The sequence below is a fragment of the Pinus tabuliformis genome, chromosome 9 (genome assembly GCF_031772625.1).
Source record: "Pinus tabuliformis cultivar Carrire ecotype Pingquan chromosome 9, CPIR1, whole genome shotgun sequence".
NCBI classification, from domain to species: domain Eukaryota; kingdom Viridiplantae; phylum Streptophyta; class Pinopsida; order Pinales; family Pinaceae; genus Pinus; species Pinus tabuliformis.
Genome location: NC_142307.1, coordinates 1,993,881,073 through 1,993,894,926, shown reverse-complemented (window position 1 = coordinate 1,993,894,926; position 13,854 = coordinate 1,993,881,073).

The window sequence follows — 13,854 nt, the reverse complement described above, 5'->3', positions numbered from 1 at the left end:
AAAGGGCTCAAAAGTGACTGATAAGGCCTAAGGGGTATAAAGGATAGGAGGTGAGGTTTCCTTTGGGCTTACAACAAAAGGAGAACCTAAATAATAAGGAGCTTTATGTATCTCTAAGATCTTTTCTTCACCATTAGTATTAGATGATATACTATCAACATGTATTTGTTTTATTGCAGGATTTTCTTGAAGATACATAGAATATTGTTTAGGTTTACCTGAACCTGATGATCCTTTCTACAATGCCTTTCTTTCTTTGATGATCTTTTTAGGGTCAGGTACTGGGTCAACTTGTGACTTTTGAGGATTTCTCCCAGTATGCCTTCCAAATTGAGCCAGAATTATGTAGTGGAGTCGCCAAGAGGTTCGTTCTCCAGTAGAGTCGCCAGATAGATGATTACAACCATAATAGTGTCCAGGCTTTGTCTATCATCAAAGCTGGATCTGTGTCATCTCCCAGGGAAGCTGCGCTTCAGTCTCCTCTCCCCGGCAATGGCGCTAATTATGTTATCACTCCAGGAAACTCTCCTAGGTTGCAGGTCAGATATTCCTGGTAAAATATAATCTTCAATATTGTTCTCTGAACTATTGGAATGAATGATTGTTTGGATCAAGTCAGATAATCATTTCAGCTCTATTCTTACTCAAGACATGCATGAACACCCTCAACAATACAAGGCTTTAGACTACTAATGTTCAATAGTTTATAGATTCAATGGAAATATGGAGAATATTGACTGTACCAGCAGATGCATACAGAGACATATATGAATGGCCAACTACAGGAAGCAAATGAAACTTGCAAATCTATTTTATCAATGCAGAGATAAGATGAGAGTTATCTGGCATTAGACACAATAGCAAACATGAATAATCTATTCATGTGTAAGCATAGAACAGTAGAGAAAATGGAATTGAACATGTAACAGCAAAAGAAACTTATATTGCTAGAATGAAGGTGAGAAGCTTGAAGAAACAGAGGAGGAGCAATCTCCAAAAGTTTAACCCTTGATCCATCTAACTTCCAGCCATTTATGGGCTTTTACAATGCTCTCGGGCTCTCTAGGGCTCGAGATGTCTTAATCTATCCCTTTGACTTTTTGACTGTTTGATGCCATAATTAGATAGGAATGAGTACAGGGGCACTATTTCTAACCAGCTTAGTAACTGATCCTGGTCACTTCGCCGCTTTGTCAAATGGCTCAAACGTGCTAAGATGTTCCACGATCCTTTTCTGTTAATTCGACCGCATCGTGTTGTTGATTTTTTCCCTTCTCGGCCATGTCTTCTGTTCTTTTAGTTCAACTGTCCAACTGCCACAGACACTGACAAAACCCACGACTTTCCTCTCTGGGTGACTGATGAGGATCAGGGTACGAGGCATACGGGCCATTGGATGAGATAAATCGACGGTCAGGATGGTGATTAGGCGACGGAGGGCGAACCAAAGTGATCATGGACGAGGGTTGTTGGATCGAGGGAAATGAATGGTGAAGATCAAACGTAGGAGGCTGAAGTCATGGCGAGAGTGGAATAACTTTGAGCCGTCAGATCTCAGATGAGCAGATCAGATGGCTATTGGGTGGAGGAGGTGCTCGGACGATAGCGCCCGGGGGTTTCATTTGGGTGGTTATGATTTTTATTGGGTACTTATCGAGAAATAAGCAGTAAAGGGTGGAGTCCACCCAATGCCACTCATTTCACGCCACGTAGCGGCAGGGGAGAGAGAAAACCGCCTTGATTGGGTGGGTATTCCTCTCGCTAGTTTCCTGTGCAATATGAGCGACAACCGTTAGATCTGGTGGGAGTGATCTAACGGTGAAGACCGATCGAGCATGTCTCGTCGATCAGGTGAAACGTGGGTTGTCAAATTGGTGGGGGGAATCGACAGCGGAGGGACACAGAGGTACGAGATGTCCTTGAGAAATGTGCAGAGGGCGCATATGGGTGGAAAGGTAAGGTTTTCGAGGTTTTTGGGTTAATTTACTTAAGGCTAAGTCGAAAGAGGGTTTTGTTATGATATGAGGATCGAGTTAGGATATGAGCGGAATAGAATGTAAGTAGAAGAGTAGGTAAATGGGGTGATGATGGCCCATGTGGGAACTTCTCCATGACAGCAAAATGGGCCATTTCCCTCAGGGATAACATGTAGTATTCACTATAATGAAGTGAGCTACCTTGCTCAACCTGTCAACCACGATCACAATAGAATCATTCTACCTCACTGTCCTTAGATACCTTGCAACGAAATCCATGGAAATTACCTCCCATTTTCATTCCATAATCGCTATAGGTTGTAGAAAACCACTTGGATGCTTACATTCCACCTTGATCTACTGACAATCTAAACATATAGCCATGAAATCTACCACTTCTTTCTTCTAATTCGGCTAATAGTAGAATTTCTTCACCATCTTCATTGTCTTCTAATATCCTGGATGACCTGAGTATGGCTTGGCATGAAACTCCCTCAAGATAAGCTTCTTGAGCTCACTGTAATTAGGCACATAGATCTTGTCTCTAAATCTCACCAAACCATCAGTCATGAGACAATAGTCTGCATCATGATCACTTGTACTTGTACATGTGCTCTATCATAACTTGTGCATAATCTCCATGTATTTTTCATCCCACTGTCCTGCCTGCAATATCCTATCTTGTAACTCTGTCCCATAAGAGCTCATAATTGTTATATGATATAGCTTTACCTTCCTGCTAAGAGCATCTGTAACTTGATTCTCCTTCCCTTGGATGTATCTGATCTCGAAGTCGAACTCACTAAGGGTAGCCAACCATCTAGCTTGCCTACCATTTAGATTGGCTAGTCAAACAAATACCTCAACCCATTGTGATCGCTCATCAATGTAAACCTATTGCCCAGAAGATAATGTCTCCACATATTCAATGCATGTATAATCGCTGCTAGCTCAAGATCATGCGTTGGATAGTCCTGCTTGTGCTCATTCAGTTTATGTGACTCATAGCACACTATATATCCTTCTTGCATGATAACTCCACCAAGTCCCCTATTGCAAGCATTTGTACACACTACAAACTCCTTGTCCGGATCTGCAATCTTTAGCACTAGTGCATGTGTCAACAAATGCTTAAGCTTCTCAAAACTAGCCTCACATTCTTTTGTCCATTCGAACTTCTTACATTTCCACTACAATGATGTGATAGGATATGCAATGCATGAGAAGTTCCTGATGAACCTCCTATAGTAACCTGCCAACCCCATAAATGATCTCACCTCATCCACATTCTTAGGAGATTCCCACTCCATGATAACCCTTATCTTTTCTAGATCCACTGCTATGCCATCCTTGGAGACAACATGTCCCAAGTAACGTGCCTATGTCTGAAAGAAGTTGCACTTGCTAAGTTTAGCATATAACTGATGCTCTCTTAGCAATTTCAACACTGCTGCTAAATGTTCGACATGTTCTTCCTCATTCTTAGAATATGTCGATATGTCATAAATGAATACAATAACTAACTTGTCCAAATAAGGATGCAACACACTATTCATAAAACACATAAATGTAGTTGCAACATTAATCAAACTGAATGGAACAACAACAAACTCATAATGCCCATACCTGGTCCTAAATGTAGTCTTGAAGATATCCTCTTCCTTGATGCGTACTTGATGGTATCCCGATCTTAAGTCAATCTCAGAGAACACCGTTGCTCCCTTAAATTCATCAAACAAATCATAATCCTCGGTAAAGGGTACATGTCCTTGATCGTTACTTAGTTTAGCTATCTATAATCAATTCACAATCTAAGAGTGCCATCTTTCTTCTTTACGAACAACACTGGTGCACCCTAGGGCGATACACTTGGCCTAATGTATCCCTTGTCAAGCATCTTCTTTAACTGCACCTTCAACTCTACCAACATAGGTGTGCTCATCTTGTAAGGTGCTTTTGATGCTAGAGTTGCCCCTGGCACCAACTCAATAGAAAAGTCTACCTCTCTGTGAGATGGCAACTCTATAATGTCCTCTGGGAATACATCGTGAAACTGCTGCAAAACTAGGTACCTACTTAACACATCTGCATCCTCAACCTCCTTACCCTTCTCACTAGAAATGTGCAGTGCAAACATCAGACAACCTTTTTCTGCAACTACGCTTAGCCTGCATAGTGATAACCATCCTCACTGATGTAGGCTTCTTCTTCCCCTGCAAAGTATTATTTTCCCCACTATCATCCACACACTCAATGGCCTTATCGGAGAAATACACCTTGGTTCTGTGAAGGTATAGTCAATCCATACCCAAAATCATACTATACAATCCCAATGGCAATACATTCAAGTGTGTTGTTGTAGGCATACCATTTAACTCAAATGCACAAGCTCTTACCCAATGGTGAAATCTATTCTTCGTGCTTGTAGCCAATTGTACCAACCAAGATTCTGCGTGCACTTCTTTTCTCAAACCACACCCACCAGGTCAAGATTAATATAACTATAGTTAGATCCAGGATCAATCGAAATAGAAACAACTTGATCACAAAGCTTATCATCCATCTCAATGATTGATGTCTAATGATATGCCTACCTGTTGCCCACAAGTGCATAGATTCGAGGAATGCTATGACAAACATAACAAACTGTATGCACCTCCTGAGCACTATAGATCTAGGGTCTACCACCACTCTGATACTGCAAACAATCCATCTTATGATGATCCTTACCACACATCCAATGTTGCAATGGTTCCCTACCACCGCCTCTAGCCTATTTCTCTCCATGTCTCTTCTTAATTGTATTGAATCTTTTGTAAGGAACTGAATTTTCTTTCACTTGCATCTTGAGGTCTTCCTCTCTTTGGTGGCCATTTTTCTTTAGCTTTCTCATTTCCTTTCAAGTCACGCTTAGGCTCAACTTTGCGCTTCGATTATTCATAACAATGTTTCAACTTTCGGATGGCCTCCTCCAACGACTAGGCTTATTGAACTCAATCTGGTCTTTGTATGCTACTGACAGTCCACTGATGAATCTCTGAACCTTGGCCTTCTCCTCCCTAAGGTAAGGAACATATCTCAACAACTCCAAAAACTTGCTAGTATACTCATTATCTGTCATAGAACCCATCCACAACTCATAAAACTCCTTAACCCTGTCATCATAGTACCTCTCCAACACGTACTTCTTCTTGAAGATCCTTTCAAATGCATGCCAAGTCAATTCCTCCTCATGTATACCTTTGACATTATTCATGTCTTCCCACCAAATATCCACTTTACCTTTGAGACTGAAAGTGGCTATCTTTGCTTTCATGTTTTCTAAATAATCATGCAATCGGAATAATTTCTTCATACCAAGCAACCATGCCTCATTATCCTCTGATTTCTTCGTCTGTCCATCAAAGGTAGGTGGCTTTGCACTCTTAAACTCATTCGAAAAGTATCCCCTATCACTCCTCATGTAAGGACGATAACGATGATGATCATGATGTCTGTTAGAAGCAAACTAGAACAATACTTGTATCGATCACCTCTCCTATCCGAAGTGTCCAACAACCTGCCATCTTTGATCGTGTTAGATATATCTGACCTATGTCGACTAGGAGACCTACTTCCATATGCCCCATTAGTTTTGTCCTCATGTCCATGGCTGATTTGAAGTGGCCCTTGTTGTTGCAATTTTGACAAACTCTGAAGAAGTATCACATTAACCTCTACTTGTTTCTCTTGTGCCTGCATGATTTTGACATTGTTTACTTTGCAACTCCTTATTTCTTCCTTCAGGCTTCTCAATGTGTCTGCCAAGTTAGAAGAGTGCCCCATACCACGTTGCCCGTCTGATGCATAGAGAGATTCTACGTAGTCTACCACCTTGCTATCCATGTGTGTTATGCTCTTGACCTGCGAGAAGATACCAGAATACAAAATATGCAAATAAATATACCCAGAACATAGAACAATAAGAAATAATAGCAAGTATTTTATTATTCAGAAAGCAATTTCACTTGCCTCTTCGAGGGGCAACCTCCAATAGAGCTGGGCTCAATTACAAAATAAGACACAATGCTCCTCGAGGGGAGTCTCTATCCTTTATATAGGATTCATACATACCATGGTTCTTATTAATACCATCTATCTAATACCATTGCCCATTTACAACTAACTGTGGTCCCTTCTTTAAATGCGAGTCAACCACTTACAATTATTAATATGGGATTTATTGACTCTTTACTTAACTATAACTATGATTTGATCCTATTACATAAATAAGGGGGTTAGGGTTGGACCCTAACAATGTAATCTCTTTCCTGCAAGGCACAATATGCCAGCTAAAACAAATCAAAATAAACCAACATACCTTAGCATAATTCAGGGAGGATACCTTGTCTGCAAGATCATCAAATCAGCGTGATACATGTATAACATAAACATAATATCATATAGACATATATCAAATAAGTGTATCAACGCATAAACATCATTCTAGCTAGGGTCTAGTCATCAATGCAAGGCCATATCAACAATGCATGCTATGACCTCATGCATGACAACAACCATTACTCCATTGCACACATTGCCACATGCAACTATCAACATGCATAAGCAATGCCTAATCAACTACACATACGTATGAACGCATGTAGTCGAGCATAAGTGATCAATTCTTGTAACCAACTTAAAGACTAATACATGTAATATTAACATTCAAGAATGCACATGATATACAAGAATGTAGTCAAGCGACATAAAATCAACATGTAAGTGACATATAACCAGTCATATGTAAGCGACATATAACCAGTCATATAACCAGCAACATGTAAGCGACATATAACCATATGCAACCAGTCATATACTTTCAACGATGCATCCCACAAAATCACATCAAGTTGCTCATGACAACCTTACTACAATCATGATCAACATGATGCAACACAACAAGCACATGGAGTGCAACTGTAAGAGACACACATGAAACTAACATGCATGCATGACCAACACATTCACCCAAGGAGAGCACAACCACGCTCTAATACCAATCTGTAATACCGCCTCCTCCCAGGTTTACCCAAGCAACCAACCAGCCCGGGTAAACATGCGATGAGATATGCTACTAGAAGGGATTCAACTTCGTTGGTGACCTTAAGAAAATGGAATCGATGGGACACCTTAAACAAACCTCTCCACATCAGCAACAACACTCTCAGAAGACATGTTAGCCACTCAAACATCCTGTCCCTAAGTCCCACTGATGATTTAATCCTTTTAACCCCTGGTTGCTCTCATGCTATAGGCAAGACAACGTCTAGAAGCCAAATTCGCTCTCACAGTCCTATGTGCCAGTGCCCCTTGACTCTTTTTAGCAAACGTGTGCCAGCGTCCCTGAGATTTGAGCTACTTTTCTAGACTAGAATCTTGGCCTCTACCCAAAACTTGTTACAACCTCCAAAATCTATCAAAGACATGATGACGAGATAAACAAATTAAAAAAAAAACTTAGGACTAGGCCTGAGCATCCCCAATTGGGACTAACATTCTGTCAAACACTTGGCATCAATGCAACCTACAGGTCTAGGATATAAAACAGAGCATGAATGACTGAAGGGACTTATGTAACAAAACTAGAAGGATCACCACCTTCTCCATTGAACTATTATATCATCAATTAGGTCTTGCATCCATCAATTTAACAATTACAAGTAAATACATGAAATAACCATGACATGAACCAATCATATAACCATGCTTATAACCAACATAAAACCATATAAATATCAAAGATATGAAAACCATTAAATCCACATATAAACAAGTGCAAAAGTAAGAGAACTTATCTTTTATCAATCATAGGCAAATCCGACCAAGTTCGGGACTTCCACATACCACCTGACCATAGACATGGCTGAGCCAAATCTCTCTTTCAACCAGTCACCCCCGTGTCATATTCCAAGAATGAATGTGGGATCTCATAGAACAGCTAATCCAAGAACAACCAGGGAATCCAGAGGTTAAACCACCTCCACCCTCATCAAACCGTGATCACACCAAAACCAGTGCTCTGATCACAATCGAACTGAACTTGGAATGCCATTCGGAATCCATCACTATCCTTGACGAATGTTATGTATCCTTGTATCTCAGGCTTTACCGCAATCCAATCCTGGATCACTAGGCCCTAAATGGAGACGAATCTCTCAGGCTTTACCGTAATCCAAACTTGGATCACTAGGCTCTAAACCGAGACTTCTCCCTCAGGCTTTATCATGTATCCCGCCAAAACTAGTCAAGGGATTCCTAGGCCTTTGGGAATGAAACTTGAGACCACCTCCACCCTGGATTTCAAAATCCATCCAGCAAACCAAAGCTCAAAATCGAGATAAACATCATAACATACCATGGCATCCAGAAAAAAGGCAAAGCTAGGCTGAAAACCACTGTCATAACCCGACAAAACCATGTAATCGACAACAAGAGAACCATACACCAACATCCAAAGCCATGCATGCCCAAACCAGCTAGGAATCACACATGCAAAAGGTTACCTACAAATATTCCTGTTGAAGCTGCTTGATCTTGCTTTCCCTTCCTTTATCCTTGCTTTCCTTCCTTTCCCTTTGCTTGTTTTTCCTTTCTTGCTCCAAAGCTAGAGTGCTCCAAGAAAACTCTAAGTGACCAAGAGTGAGAGAGAGAAAGAGAGAGTAATGAGAGAGCTCCAAACTTGATCTGACAAAAGGTTACCAACTGATCCTTATAATACTTTTTATTGATGAGGCCTCTATTTTCTTCATTTTCCATTATTTTCCTTCAATTTCCTCCTCACACTCAACATGTTACCTTTCACCTTAATTTTCTCCTAATTTCCTTTATTTTCATAAATAAATGTATCAAAAATGTCTTTTTGCCTTTTAATGCCTTTGCCAATTTTCCTTAGCCAAAAACACATCCAGTGATGCCCACTAGGATATCTTTGCCCAACATTCAACTTGGAATAAATGTCCCTTAACCGTGGTCTTATTTTGCATTTATTAACTTTTATTACATGAAATTTTCACCAGGGTTGTTACAAATGATGCCCTAGCAACCACTCTTCAATAATTACCTACTCAATATCTATGGATTTTCATGGAAGAAGAACACAATCCCATCCACTAGGAACATTAATCTATTGTCATTCAACGAGTAACATGTGCAATTTACAATCAAACCATCTTTCACAATAATGTTCAATAGATTAGGGCACAATAGATTTAGCTAGATTGGTGGCAGGGCATGTACCTCGGGTCTGTGGTTCTATACCTCAGAACAACGACTCATATTTTGGACTGTGACTTCATACCTTTGGATTGTGGCCTATGTATCTTCGGTCGATACTCTTGGATTGGGTAGCTCTCTCTCATGCTTATACCTCATCAACAGAACTCGGATCTTGGACAATGAACTGTGAATCTAGACCTCATCTCTAGGACTGTGGCTTGGGCCTCAAATGTTACACTCAAATTTCATATTAAGTAGTGATAAGACTATCTCTCAATGATAAGTGGATCTCCTTGAACTAGAAAGGACCAGAATGTAGTGTTGTTTGAACAGTGACACAGTGTTTTTTAGAATCCTCCTTTGGATAGTGAAGAACTCTCTCTTGAACAGTCAATTGATAAAGTGAAGCCGGGAATTGAAGACAACTTTGTGAAGCAGAATAATTGAACAATGAAGTCTTTAGGAAGTATTTAAACAGTGAAGTCTTTGGGAAGAGATTGAGCAGTGAAGTCTTTTGGAAGTGATTGAACAATGAAGTCTTTGGAAATTGATTGAACAGTGAAGAATTATGTCAAGGACAGTCAAGTAAGTACTTCTCACATTCTCTATTAAAGGAAGACAAAAGGATTGGTGTCCTAGGGGTTGGTGCCTCTAAACACAAGGTTGGAGCCTTGAGAAGGATAGGGTCGAAGCCCTAGAGGTCAGAGCCTCACCAAAGTCCAAGTTGGTGAAACAGGTTGGTGCCTAGAAAATTGAAGGGTTGGTGCCCTCACATTATTATTGTACTCAATTATTTGAAAAGAGGATTGGAGTCCTCTCTTGTTTTTAATAAAACTATTATTATTCATTTTTCTGATTATAATTGTGAATAATCTAACTGGTAAAAATAACAATTGAAAAGAAATAGTTATTCACCCCCCTCTCAGTATTTCCAACATAATTCATTAGTGTATCTAAGTGAACCAATATTGATAATCCAGGGCACAAATGAGACTTCATAATGGGTTTCCCTTCTGAATTTGTGGTTTTGAACACGTAATAGTGTTACCTCCCTAGGTAGGAGTGGCTAATAAACAACCCCATTAGGTGTTCCCAACCCCTAAAGGGAAAGACATGTCCAAGGTACCTCCTTCAAGTGATATGGGTCATGTTAATAATAATGAGGTGGATAGGGACACAAGGGTCTAAATGCCAAATGCCATGGGCTCAAGGGTGGTAATGATGAGGGATATCCACATATTTTGTTGTATAGTTGTAGGAGGGAGAAATCATGGTACATGAGTTACCCCAACCTTCGTTTTTCCACCCTTCTTCATTTTCCTTTTGCCTTTTCTTGATTTTCCTTTTATTATGCTGCTCGGGGCTCCACGGGATGAGAGCATTTTGTGTATGCTATAAGTAGTGAATATCCCCTTAAGGTGGGGCATTTCATCACCCACTAGGGGGTGGGACATGCGCGGGTTCCATAATGATGCGGGTGGGTGCTCATAGGGGCCCTAGGAACTAGGGTGATGACCATAATGATAAGGGGTAGATCTCATGCTTGGATTTTTCCCACACACTAATATATTGTCCTAGACATATTTTGCATTTTGCAGTACTATTTCCTTTTTGTATGTGACCATGATATGCTTTTAATCCCTTTTTTTTAGCTGTATCAACCTCTAGGGCAACGTTCCAATCCCGACCTAGACATGTGGACAAGGGGAGGGGGGAGTACTAGAAGAACAAGTAGCTCCAAGAAAGACCAAAATTTCAACCTCCAAATATATCAAAATGAGTCAATAGAAGTCTCCAATAGCATCCAAGAAAAAGTGCAAAGTATTTTACAAGAGAGATCCATGTGATGGTGACAATCTCTCATAAATGAGAATCGTCTCTATTTATATGATCCTTTGCTAATTCAAGTTATGCTAGCCCCAACAAATATAAAATAATGTGCAAAATATAAATCTTGGTGACAAGCCCACCAAGTAGCTAATAAAGTGATGAAGAAACCATCCATAAGTGAGTTGAAATTATGAAGTTGTGGTGTAGAAGGGTCGTTGGATGGCCTTGTTGAGTCCTCAAGGTGCCATGATGAGAGAGAGGGCTCCATGAATGATTGACGAGGGGTTGGTCCCTTGATCTCTATGTAAATCATCATGTGTTGCTCCAAAGTAGCTTTGGGGCACAAGTAGTGGTCTCATGAGTATCTTGATCAATAATAAGTATGTATATTGATCCAAATGAGGGCTTTGAAGTTGGTGTCTGCCCTCCTATGTCTCAAGAGTGAGATAAACCTCCTTTGGGTCTTGGATCAACTGCTAAACCCTGTAATCACTTCTAAGCCGGTTGGGGGAAATGTTGGTCCAAGTGCATCATCTCGTGGATAATGTGAGGCAATGCATAAGTTGTTGAAGGTATTGGCTGCCTATGGCATGAGATAATGCTATATCACATTATTGAAATCCATGGTTCTCAATGCATCCCCTACAAGTGTCAATATGATCCTCTGACGGGCTTGGGAAACATTAAAATTGCACAACCCATGATGAACCACCTGCTAATTACAGATAAGATCCAATGCATCTCCTCAGCATCGGGTACACTAATTCATTAGTGCATCTAAATTAACCAAGCTTGTTAATCTAGGGCACAAATGAAACTTCATAATGGGTTTCCCTTCTAAATTTAGGGCTTTGAGCATGTAATAGTGCTACCTCCCTAGGTAGGAGAAGTTAATAAACAACCCTATTAGGTATTCCCAACCCCTAAATAGCAAGACATGTCCAAGGTACATCCTTCAAGTGATAGGGGTCATGTGAATAATGATGAGGTGGACAAGGACACAAGGGTCTAAAGGCCAAATGCCATGGGCTCAAGGGTGGTAATGATGATGGCTGCCCACATATTTTGGTGTATAGATGTAAGAGGCAGTAATCATGGTACATGATTTACCCCAAACTTTGTTTTCCCACCTTTCCTCATTTGCCTTTTTCCTTTTCTTGATTCTTCTTTTATTATACTGCTTGGGGCTCCAAGGGATGAGAGCATGCTATGTACGATATAAGCAGTGAATACCCCTTTAAGGTGGGGAAAATCATTGCTTACCAAGGGTTTGGACATGCATGGGTTCCTTAATGATGCAATGGGTGGTCATAGGGGCCCTAGGAACCAGGGTAATGTCCATAATGATAAGGGGTATAACTTATGTTTAGCATTTTCCCATGTGCTAATATATTTTACCGACCATATTTTGCATTTTGTTGTATGATTTCTTTTTGTATGTAGCCATGATATGCTTTTAATCCTTTTTTTAAAGCCGCATTAACCTTTAGGGCAATGTTCTAAGCCCAACCCAAACATGTGGAAAAGGGGAGATGGGAGTACTACAACCTTGTGGACCCGAGGAGGGAAAACGATGAAATATGACACGTAATGTGCAAAGGGAGTAAAAATTATGAAATGGGAAAATGAGACCACACTACCAAAATTGGGGTTTCCCAAGTAGTGCTCGTCTTGAAGCTATAATGAAATAGGGGAGATCCTGTAAGATTAGGGTTGAGGATTAACCCCCTATTTAAACTGAGGGAAAAAGACTACAATAAAAAAACCTTCCTCCTTCCAAGTCACCCAATAATCCATACCCAATTGTATCCAAAGAAAATAAAACATAAGCATATGATTGCACAATGAAATACATACCTTTAGGATTGGATGGCTCACCTTCAAACATATTCTCTCAACAGATGGACGAAGGGAGTGGAGATCAACTAGCACAATATTGACTAATTTAGGAGAAAATTTCTCCTATGGGGTCACCCACTTCTGGTGGGTAACAAAGCCCAAACCTCAAACTGGAAACAAGAAACATTAGTACATGTACTCGAATGAAGATATTACAATAGACGGTTGGGGGAAATTGGACAATAAATCGAGTTTTAGCAAGAAATCAAGGCCAGAGTTAGTTCATGATTATGTGGGTGTGAATTGGAGATAGAGTTATAGAAAATTGTTGAACTAGTCATAGGAATAGAAGGCAAAGAAACACATTTAAATTGTTAATGTAGGTAGAGTTTGTAGACAACATTAAAGGTTGCATTGAAGGAAGACAATTAAATAGGGTTATATAGTAGGTTGGAAAGCATGACATTTTCAATGATCAATGAAATTACCCCAATGATCATCTAACTGAGATTGAGGACTGTCAATATTCTAAAAGGAAAAATCCAAAAATCTATATCTATATATGAGAAACACCTTATAACATAATAATAATTAATTGTATGTTTTGAACCATCAATATTATAAAAAGGAAAATCCAAAAAATCTGTATCTATATAAGAGAAACACCTTATAACATAATAATAATTAATTATATGTTTTAATTTCGTATAAATCTCTAGACACATTATATATGAGTGGCCAATTGAGATCGTACTCACCAACCAAATCCAAAACTTTCCTTGCAGCACCCAGATAGCATCTGGTGCATTGTACCATGCCAATTGTAAGATTTACACACCAAGAGTATATATCATGAGTGGCTGAATCTGCAAGGTGGGGATGGTGTTCGGTTGGGTGAGTTTGTGATAAAGCTTCTTTTATATGCTGATGGCCTTTTATTGATTGCTAAAAC